Source organism: Apis florea, unplaced genomic scaffold (genome assembly GCF_048593485.1).
Source record: "Apis florea isolate Af1SG1 unplaced genomic scaffold, ASM4859348v1 contig_3195_pilon, whole genome shotgun sequence".
In the NCBI taxonomy this organism is placed as follows: Eukaryota; Metazoa; Arthropoda; class Insecta; order Hymenoptera; family Apidae; genus Apis; species Apis florea.
The window spans coordinates 338,978-350,064 of record NW_028256722.1 but is presented as its reverse complement, the minus strand read 5'-3'; the positions used below and the strand labels follow the sequence as shown (position 1 = coordinate 350,064).

Genomic DNA, 11,087 nt, shown 5'->3' with positions numbered 1-11,087 from the left:
TTTAGTATTTTTGGATACGCGCCCAGAGTAAGAATAGACAAGGAGAGTAAATGTGAGAGAAGGATAGAGATAGTTTAAAAATTATGAAATCAGCGCCATCTCTAGAGTGCCGCAAATGAAACACAATTTAGACAAGGAAAGTAAACATTTAGAAAAGGATAGATAGATTAAGAATTAACTTTCACCGCCATCTCATGATTATTAAAGATACTTCTATAACGGCAAGATAAGATAGAACAAGAATCAAAATCTAGCGCCATCTGTTAATGATTTCAGAAAAATACTTCTAAAATTCAACAAGAGATGGCACCACCAATACTATTTAACCTATTTTTAACCTCTTTATCTCTTTTTTTATTTACGCTCTCCTTATCTACGTATGTTTTATTTGCGACTCCAGAAATGACGCTGCCTGTCTAATTTTTATCCTATTTCAATACTTCTTCAATTATCTGCTTTCTATATTTGCTCTTGGCGCGTCAATTGAACATATTTTCGCCATTTTCCTACCTGTATTGTTAATCCTTAATATAAATATGAATATTATATTCTCAATTTTATAATATATATATCCGAATTTTTTAGACGCTACTTTACGATAACAAACAACGATTTACAAGCAACATTTTTATAATTTTTTAATTATTGAAATTTAATTTTAATCCCAATCATTACTAACGTTGCAATCTTATTCTGAACAGAATCGATAACGTTGAGAATGACACTAGAATGATAAAATGCTGCACGGACAACGAAAAAGAAAAAAAGAAAAAAGCATTGAACGGTTAAGTCTTCTCTATTCTTCATCTGCGGCAAAAAAAAAAAAAAACGTGATAATTCTCTTCAAGAATAATAAAATAAATTATCTCTCGTTAATGATACATGAATTACTCAACACTGAAATATCCGTCGAACGTTTCTAATCGATGCATAATAAATCAAAAGCCACCGACAAGTCGCGCCTCCATCGGCCGTGTTTCCAAGCAAATCGTTCCTCGGGTCGCGGTTCCATTCACTGGCATTGACGTCACTGAAAGCAACCGAGGTCCCGGTAAACGTGTGCACAGGCGACCGTTAGGCAGTAGCATCCGCAAAACTCGATCCTTGGGCAGAATCTGGTTGCGTCACGCGCCGATACAAGCGAACGGACACACGGACGCTCGTCTCGAAGTCTGGCAGTTCTTGATGCAGGCTTCGATCCCGGCGAAAGATGAGCAAACTCGAGATCCGTGAGAGATTCGCCGTACTTCCTCGATGGAACGACTTTTCTGACCACTTCTGCACGAACGGTATTGCGCTTACTAAGGAATCATTCTCGATCGATCTCTCTGCCTAACCATATTTTTTTCAGACAGCCAATGTAAGGCTACGAAGATGCGGATTTTCTTGCTGTCAAGAAATCCCGTACAGGGATCATCTTTGATCGATCGATATTCCCGAATAGACGAGCCATCTTCGAACCGAAGCGCTTATTTTTCTTTATTTTGAGATACAGCTTTGATTGGCGCTATCTGTGTGTAATGTATAATCGAACAGATTAGGAATTTTTACAGGGATGATAAGAAATTTATAAAAGAGAACTGAAATGACGATAATGAGATTAATAATACAAGGTATACAATACAATATATTTTTTAATTTTGCCGATATTTAATCAATCTAATCAATAATTTTTTTTTAAATTACTTTTTTTTATCATGAAAAACAAATATGATTAAATATAGAATAATATTTTTCATTACTTTTTAAATGCAATAATTTTTGTTATTAATAAAAAAAAAATTAATTCTTCAATTTATAATTTTAACTTAAATAAAGAAAAAAATATCATTTATTGCATACTTAAGACAAGTTTCAAGAAGCTATTACAAAATCGTCAGATTAATCGTGCAATTAAAACCGTGAACACATAAAAAGATATTTAATCGCATCTTATCAGCAATTACACCATTATTTAACTGGAATAATGGCGTATGGAATTGTCGCAAGAACATTATCCATTTATTGCCATTGATCGCTTTAATAAAAGTTTCATTTAAACACATTCTTGTCGATCTCATCGCGATATTTTTTTTTGAATTACAAATTCCCGCGTATAGAATTGCGTGCCATATGCGGCAATATTGTATTGCGCGCGCAGACTTTATCTTCTATGTCCTTGCGCAGAATCATACGATTCCCGCGTAAAGACACGTGGCACCATTCCTTGCGTTTTTCGAAGCAGTGATTTCTAGGTTATCGATCTCTTCGTAGCGAGCAAGACAATAGACTCACGATTTCTGTAAGTATCTATTTACGTTTATGAATAATTTCGCGCGATCTGCAACTCCGATAAATAGGTACGATTTGAAAAAGCATCCGCTCTTAACGATTGACAGATAAAATTCTAACGGAGTCTCGGCGTTGATCGAGCAACCTTGACAGTCTCGGTAAACGTGGAAACATTGTTAAGGTTTCCCTCGATACTTTCACTTTCCTTCCTCCTTTTTCGCGGCAAGTGCACAAACCCGTTGCAAAGATCACCGTGAACACGTGCTCCTACGCTTTGACGCTAACGGTAAATCCCGATGGGTTTCTCGTTTCTTCATTCGAAATCGATTTCGAACGAACGTTGACCGTGTTGCTAACTAACCCCATTTCTTTTTCCTTTTTCTTTGTTTTATCTTTGTTTTATTCGTTGTTTCAGATCGATCGTGCAACGTTCTTGTTTGAAATCCTGCTCCACTCTTAAATAACCTCTTAATTGTAAGTAAAATTTGTATAATATATAATATATAATATATATTGTATATATATTTGTATCCAATGAATCACCACTGTATATATTATTACTCAAAAGTTTAGATTCACTTTTAATAAGTAATTTAATAAGTAAATAAATAATTTCTAATTTCTTAGTCTGTTTCAATTTAATCTTACATAATGTTACATTGCGAATTAATTATTTAATAAATTTGTATGGATTTTTATGTGTCCGATATAATTTCAAATTAAGAGATATAACCTAATAAAGCTTATATAGTTGTTTAAGATATTATTACATTAATAGTTTTATGACATAAATAAAATGAATATAATTCTCTAATCTTATTAAAGATAAAAAGTATCAACTATATTATCTTTTATTTTATACATATTATACATCTTTATCATATAGACATATATACATATATTTATATACATATTAAAAGTAAATATAAAACTTTTGGGCTATAATATTTAAATAATCTGATAGAATTTCTGAAAATTACTATACGTAATTAAAATAAAAAGAAATGTTTTATATATATATATATATATTATATATTCTATATAGTAATTTTATATTTTATATATATATAACATTCATTTAAATCATCTATCATATATAATATTATACTTGCAATCAAACTAATAAATATATAATAAATATGTAATGACATTATACATATGTATAATACTTTATTGTATTATATATATTTTATTTATAAAATAATACATATGTAATGATAATACATATGTATAATACTTTGTATTTTATATACTTTATTGTATTATATATACTTTATTTATAATATTATTCAAAATTCAATTATATTCAAAATGTTTAATATTCAAAAAGTCTAATTAGCTATCATAAAGCATCTTAAAGATAGTATGTGATACAATAATATAAAGATATTATATATTGTATAATATAATATATATATTATATAATATTATATATTATATAACATTATATATTATATATTATATATTATATATTATATAATATTATATATTATACATTATATATTATATATTATATAATATTATATATTATACATTATACATTATATATTATATATTATATATTACATATTATATATTATATTGTATAATATAAAGATATATATTATATTATATATTATATATTATATTGTATAATATAAAGATATTATATTGTATATTATATTTTAATGTCAGTTCGAGATGAAGGGCTAGTTTCCCATGAAGTTTCGCTCTTACGCGGGTTTCCTTGGCGAGCCTCGAAATTCTAGTGTGTTGGGATATCGTATTCATAAGGCACGTATATTAATGGACGTACGGCACACGGTGCTACACCGGTGCACGTGCAACACATAAACCACTTCCTTGACAAGACCCAGTTTCGATGTCTTTCGCGTATGTCGGTGCTTAATTATGCTAAAGGAGCATTTACACGGGTGCAACGCGCTAGTAGAAAAAGAAAGCACTTCCTTTTTAGCTTGTTTATCAATCGTTGATTATTTATGTGCGAATTTTTTGCGAATGTCTTTCTTTTTTTTTTTTTCAATTCGATTGTATTGGGAAAATGTTATAAAATGTTATCAAAGGAATTTTATATTGCAATTACGATAAATTTAGCTTGGTTTATTAAATTTTAAAATTTTCGATATCAATACATATATTATATTAGCATTATTCGTGTTTTGTTACGAAGATAATTGTAGTATTATGAGTATACGTAATATGATTAAAATTATTTGTAATAGACAAGAAATATAAAGAATAAGATTCTATAAGAAGTTAATATTTCATAATATATAATACTTCATTATTAGAATTAATATTAATTTATCCGGGAAATGATAATAAAATTATAAAAAATGAGGTTAATGTCATTTTTCTTCTAATACTGTTTTTCAATATCCTGTATTATAAACAAGATTTTTGCAGTAATGAAAGATTATAAATTAAAATGTGCTGAGGTATTATTCTTCGCTAAATCATTTCAAGATTTTCATAGCGATTTATTTACGTGAAATATTCAATAAATATATTAATCATCTTTTTTCTGTTCTATATATTGAATTTCATTCAATTAAATTTATTTCTTCATCAATCTTTATTTTACGGTGAATTTATCACCTAACCTAAAAACATCCGATTTCTCTCGATATTTCTTTAAATATATTTTATTCTTTCGTTTCAAAATTGAAAACAATATCTGTGCATACAAATATTACTGATTGAAAAAGAGACAAGGAAAAGATAACATGGGAATAACGTTAAAATTAAAAATTAACACAGCAAACAACGCTTTCATTAGCTCTTCAACTCTGAATGGCCTCGGCCTTCACGTAGATGGCGCTTGAACACTCACAAGGCTGCCCAATAAAAGGCGATAAAAGCCCAAAAACCATGCAAAGGCGGCGGCAATAAATCACTCGACAGGACCGTTTTCTCGCAACCTGCAATTTAAGCTCGCTCTTTAAACTCTCCATTAAGTACTCGCCTCGTCGTTTTCAATATCTTTTCGCGGCTCTCTCGTCGACATGTTTTTAATGTGTATTTCGCGACCAAGTGTTTACGACTTTTATTAACGCTCGCGAAGATCCTGGACAATCCATCGAGGACTCTTCAAACAGTTTGTATTCTCACTCATATTGACTTTTTGTTCGTCGATTACCACGACGTTTTGTCGTGTTCTTTGACAGCTTCTCCGCCGACCGATTTTTCCTTACGATTCCTCGTGTTTTGTGAATTTGCTATAACTTTGTCGTAATAAGTAGATTCGAATCTACTTATTAAGATGATAACACCAATACCCAGTAAACGTTGTAAGGATCTAAGAATCATTATGACGTCCATTACTTTTTATCTTTTTACCTTCTTAAACTGTAAAAAGACAATTAAAAATCCCAATTTTTTGCACGAAATTCCAATCACGATCTCCCTTCGTCAAAAAGGTGTTTCGAAAAAGACTCGGCATCTTCCGCCACGTCGTTCTTCATTGTTCGTCCGACTGGTCGGTCGAGCGGTAACTCGCTTCGAAAACCTGTCGACGGTCTTGTTTTTACGGTAGCGGAGATATCATACGGGTGTCGGTCACTTTCTTTTCACCGGCTCTGGGACACGCGGTTTTTCGTACACGCCTGTTCCACATCCTTTGTTCGCTAATTATACACTGGTCGTACGCGATACATAGCAAAACTAGATCAACAACGGGCAAAATTGATCGTGTACTGTTATTAATCTCGATCGATGTCTAAGTTGACAATCGAAAGGAGAATTGCCGACGAAATAATTGCAATCTAACAACATATGTAATCTAACAATTTCTGGATGTGGTTTTCCTTTAGTAATATTTTCTATTCCATTCGATGTGTCCAATCTTCGAAGTCATACGATTTAAAAGATGACAATTCAATTAACAACAAAACTTCGCAAGAAAAAAAGAATAACTCGAGAGAAATTTAATTAATCACAGAATGCATAATCAAGATAAGATGCGCTCGACGAAATCTGATCATCCTTGAATCCGAGCTTTTGGTTAAGCATCGATAAACATCCGAAAGATTCGTGTAATTTGATATCAAGATTCGTCATCAAGATTGCGAACGGATGGAAAAAATTGTTCGCAAAATTGTTTCGAACGGAAATGTATGCAAGGAGCAAATAATTTCGCAGATAATTCCATTGATAAGGTCGAAACGTCCCGTGGAAACGTTAGAGAACGAGGGCGAGCGTTAGAACGATAAGTAAATGCACGCCTTTAACAGCTGTTCCGCTAATGATAGCCGCTTGAAAATATAAATCCGCTCGTTTTTCTAATTACACCTTGGTTCGCGAACGCTCTCGCGCTTGTTCCGCGATCCGATGAGCCCGATAAAGCGTTCCAGTGAGCGCCACGGGATCTCCGCTCGCTTTGTTCCTGTCCCGCCGCGCGCGAGCAAACACATATTTACTTTCAGTCGTCATCCCGATTTCATAAAGTTAACCGGCTTCCCGAATAGCGTTCTCTCCAACCATTGTATTCTCATCTTGTTCGATGCGAATATTGTATTGTGTGCATCGTCTATAAGTTGTTTTATTGGGGCGTTAATTGTTTCGTCGGATGGTGCAAGAATAATAATAATAATATTTTTTTTTTTTTTTAATTTTTTAATTTGATTTTAATTTTTTTTTTCTCTCTGAAATCAATGCAATAACGGATAAGATACGGAAAAGTTGATGTAACGTCTTTTAGGGGTGATATTTGTAAAAAGAATTTTAAAATTGTGGAGGAAAGGTGAACTCTAGAGATTGATTTCACGTTTTCAAAAGGATTATCCGTTGATAAAAGTAATTTCACGTATAATCTATTACGCTAATTTTCATCAATTGAAATCAAAATTTGCATGTTATGTAATAATAACGATTCCAGTTTGGACATTATAAGAGGAATATAATATCATTCAAATAAATGAAATTATGTAATTTTATTATATAGTTAATTGTATATCTTAAATTAAAGTATCAAGTAGTAGCATTGATTGATGCAATAGCACTTGTGATTGCATGCAATATTCTAACTTTTTTTGTAGGGACTGAGCTAAGGTATATAATTGAAAGAAAATTTTTTGTAGGAAGTGAACTAATTAAGTTATAGTCAGTAAAAAAATAAATGGCAATAAATATAGCATATCTTAAACTGAAATGATACATTGTATCATATGTAATACTTACTTACAACATAACATTTTTATCTCTTTGAATGAGGATTAAATTACACCTTTTTCCTTAAAATTAATAAACATTGCTAAACTAAAACATCAATAGCTTTACAGTGATCGATGTAACGTATTTAAGTTTATAACATTCTACAATAGAAATTGAATTACAGCTAATTGCAAGGTATACAGTTGATACAAGAAATGTAGTAGAATTTCCTAATAGACGCCTAATAGTTGCGTACAATTCTTTTTTAATAGAGATTGCATTATCCACCTAAGATAGACTAAAGGTATAATTGGTGAAAGAAGTTCGATTAATAAACCAGTAGAGACTTGGAATAATTTTTTATTTAGCAGTAAAGACGAAGAAAACAAAAATTTATTTACGTAATTTGTCAAATGTAAAATTGTAATAGTAGAAAAATATAGATAGATAATTCTTACATCTTTTCAAGACTTAAACTAAAAACACGTAATTATACATTTCAAGTAAAAAAAATTATTCAATTTTATCTATAAATAATTTAATCGCCTCGATAATTAACAAAAATTATTATATAAAAATTGAATAAAATAAAATCGCCCAATTCACGTTGGATGTTTAATTGCCTCCGATCGACAACCGTGCATCACCCACGATCCATACGATATCGATCGAAGGTTATCTCGACATTTTCAGTTAACAGGTTAGATAAACGAGGATAAAGTCAAGCGATTTTTTTCTCCTCTTCTCCCGCAACTTGCTTTCTGATTTGCATTCGGAACAGAGAAACCGTGATACGCCGCGACAAGCCGCTGCTCGCTAGTCGTTTATCGGCCTGGCCACGCGAGACCGCGTGTACCACCGATCTCTCGGTGTGTACTGTTGCACCGGTGCACCCGTGTAATTACGTTTACAGCGGCGCACCGTGTACGTACGTACGTGCCGGTTGTAAATTTTTCACGTTTCATAATTATACGCCTGTATACCGAGGCACACAGGCCCGATCTAATGTTACATTTAACGTTGCAGCCTTATTCCCGGGGCTATATAGCCTGCACGTCCGTGGAAAACCTTGATCCGATATCGCAACGATTTTACATTGGGCGCGGAGCGGATATTATCCGTTTGGGATTAACGTTTTGATAACGAAATTTTCTTTGCGAAAAAAAAAAAATGTGATCCTCGCGAAATTCTTTGTTATTTGGAGATTTGATCGTATTTAATCGACTTGGAATGCGAGGTAAACGAAGTGTATATCTTTAATTAGGATATTATTGGGGATTATTTTTGGATTGTATTACAGCTTTCTGTGATTGAAAAGGGCTATAGATGATAAAGAGGGAGAGGAGGAGAAAGATCGCCCCTTTTTTAGGGGAATAAATTGCATTTTAATCGTAAATAGAGAACGAGAAATTTTATTTTCTTTCGATTCTTATTTGAAACGTGTGAATCGCGTATTAAATGAATGACTCAAATCATATGAAAAAAAGCATCACTTTTTTGCGCTATCAATCGAAATCAAGTACATACATACATTGTGAATCTGTTAAAACAAGAATTGAAACAAAGATTAAGAAAGTGTACGATTTAACGCATCATCATAATCGTGGTAGTAATAATAATAATAATAATAATAATAATAATAATAATAATAATAATAATAATAATTGGAAGAACGGAAAGAGGAGATAAATCTTATTACTTGTTTGAGATATTTGCAACTCGATGTGAAGGGAAAATTTCCGAGAAAAATGCACCAGTTGTATTTACAATTAGGTACACACCAGCTGAGAAGTGTCTGTTTCGGCGTTGAACTTGGTGCTGATCTTCTTGATTCATTGCGATCACCGTTATTCCGGATATTGTCTTCCTAATAAAGAAGCGTGCAGCTGGTAATTACTTTGGAAATCGTGGAAGAGGGAAGATGAGAGTGGAAGTTGGATAGAAACAGAGTCCATGATTATATACGCGTTTATGCAGATTTTTTTTCAATATAACGCGCGATAATATAGATCTGAGATCACCAACAAAAATAGAAAATGGAAAAATAGAAGATTTAGAAACAATTTTTTTTTTTAAAGTACACGTTAAAAGCTGGATGGATCGCGAAAAATAATCATTTGCACAAATATATAATATAAATTGTGCAATTTTTGAATATCTACAAATCGGATTGGATTTATAATTAATAATAATAATAATAATAATAATAATAAAAAAAAAGAGGATAAATGAAATATTAGATTAGAACTCTAGTAGATAATATTAACGAGCCAAGTTTCTTCTCACTACTATAAATTCAACAATTATAAACGAATCATTCAAATCGTACAAAGATTCCGTGTTTTTCATAAATAGTGATTACAATAGAAACACATCGAGGATTTAATGGCACGAAGAAAATTGAATTTTAATGCCGTCTAATCCGAGACCTCTATTTTACTACATAAACCGCAATTAGCTTAACGGTAATCCATCACAATGCCTTTAGAACAAGTTATTACATCCTGTACACGATAGGATTACATGTATCCAATCTGGTTGACAATCAGAGGAACTTTTTTTACTCTTCCACGTCTATTGCATGTTAATTAGCCACGGTATAACGTGATTTATTGATTATATATCATATAATTATCGAGGATACTATAAACGAAGTTATCCAGAGAGTTGGACCGTAAACCGAAAGATTGTAAAGATGAGTATCTCTCTTGGAGACGTTCCAGGCTTCTTGGAAATTTATCAACATTTTCAACGAGAATTGACTGTTCGTGAAAAACGAAGGAAAGGAAAAAGCAAGGAAAAGGAAGAAAAAATTAGTAGAATCTTGTCGATAAATTCCTTTACAACCGTCGATTTCTATCGAATGATTCGTACAAGATATATGTATTTGGAGTTTTAGAATTGTGAGACAATGATGTTTTAACATCTGCTTAAATTGGATTACTAGTAAATTTAATGGAAGTTGAAGAAATTCAGATTCAATATTTCTTTTTTTGTAATTCCTTATCAACCTAGAATTCGCAATTTTTTAACGAATAATTTTTTAATATGAAAAAACTATAAACGTATCCCGTATAAAAAATGTTTGATTCTTAAAATATTTTTATATACATAAAATGACGTAAATAATTAATCATCGAAAGATAGAAACACGTGAAAAAGCTATCCGAAAGAACGATATTTCGTATGCATCATATTACAAAGTAAAATGGCGTTAATATGAAAACCTAACGTCGACTGAATAATTTAGTTGCAACCTGGAAATCAACTTTATTCCTCGTATCTCGATAAAACGTCTTGAAGATGGGTTGTGCGTTATAACTCAACCGGTCAAAGAAGTGATATCCGTTCTTCCATCATGCTGGATCAGCCATCTAACGCCTTTTATCTGTAATTTGACTTTCGCATTTTTCATCCTTTTTCTTTTTCGCCAAGAAATTTACATTGTATGTATGAAAATGCGGAAAGTTATGATTTCATATCTTTTTATTGAATTGAAGATCATAGCTCGTGATTCATAGGTTGGAATGTAATAGGGAATGATTTTATGAATGAATTGTCTGTAACGTGAGATAGTGAATTATTTGACGAGAGAGAGAATGAGATGCTGTAGAAAATTTGATGAGTTCGCGTGTAATGTTATGATGAAAATTGATTATTTAACG

The 11,087-nt window shown here is 31.7% G+C and overlaps 1 protein-coding gene and 1 long non-coding RNA gene across 2 annotated transcripts in view; one reads left to right on the top strand and one right to left on the bottom strand.

Annotated features, from left to right (window-relative positions):
* The window catches only part of LOC105735475 (uncharacterized), a 127,347-nt gene that overhangs the window by 14,767 nt on the left and 101,493 nt on the right, over positions 1–11,087 (bottom strand). The window lies entirely within an intron of this gene.
* The window catches only part of LOC116414381 (uncharacterized), a 53,407-nt gene continuing 43,270 nt past the window's right edge, over positions 951–11,087 (top strand). The window contains exons 1-3 of the long non-coding RNA XR_015292702.1: positions 951–1,289; positions 1,352–2,281; positions 2,687–2,745. This is a non-coding gene — a long non-coding RNA (uncharacterized LOC116414381). The remainder of the gene's footprint in view (positions 1,290–1,351; positions 2,282–2,686; positions 2,746–11,087) is intronic.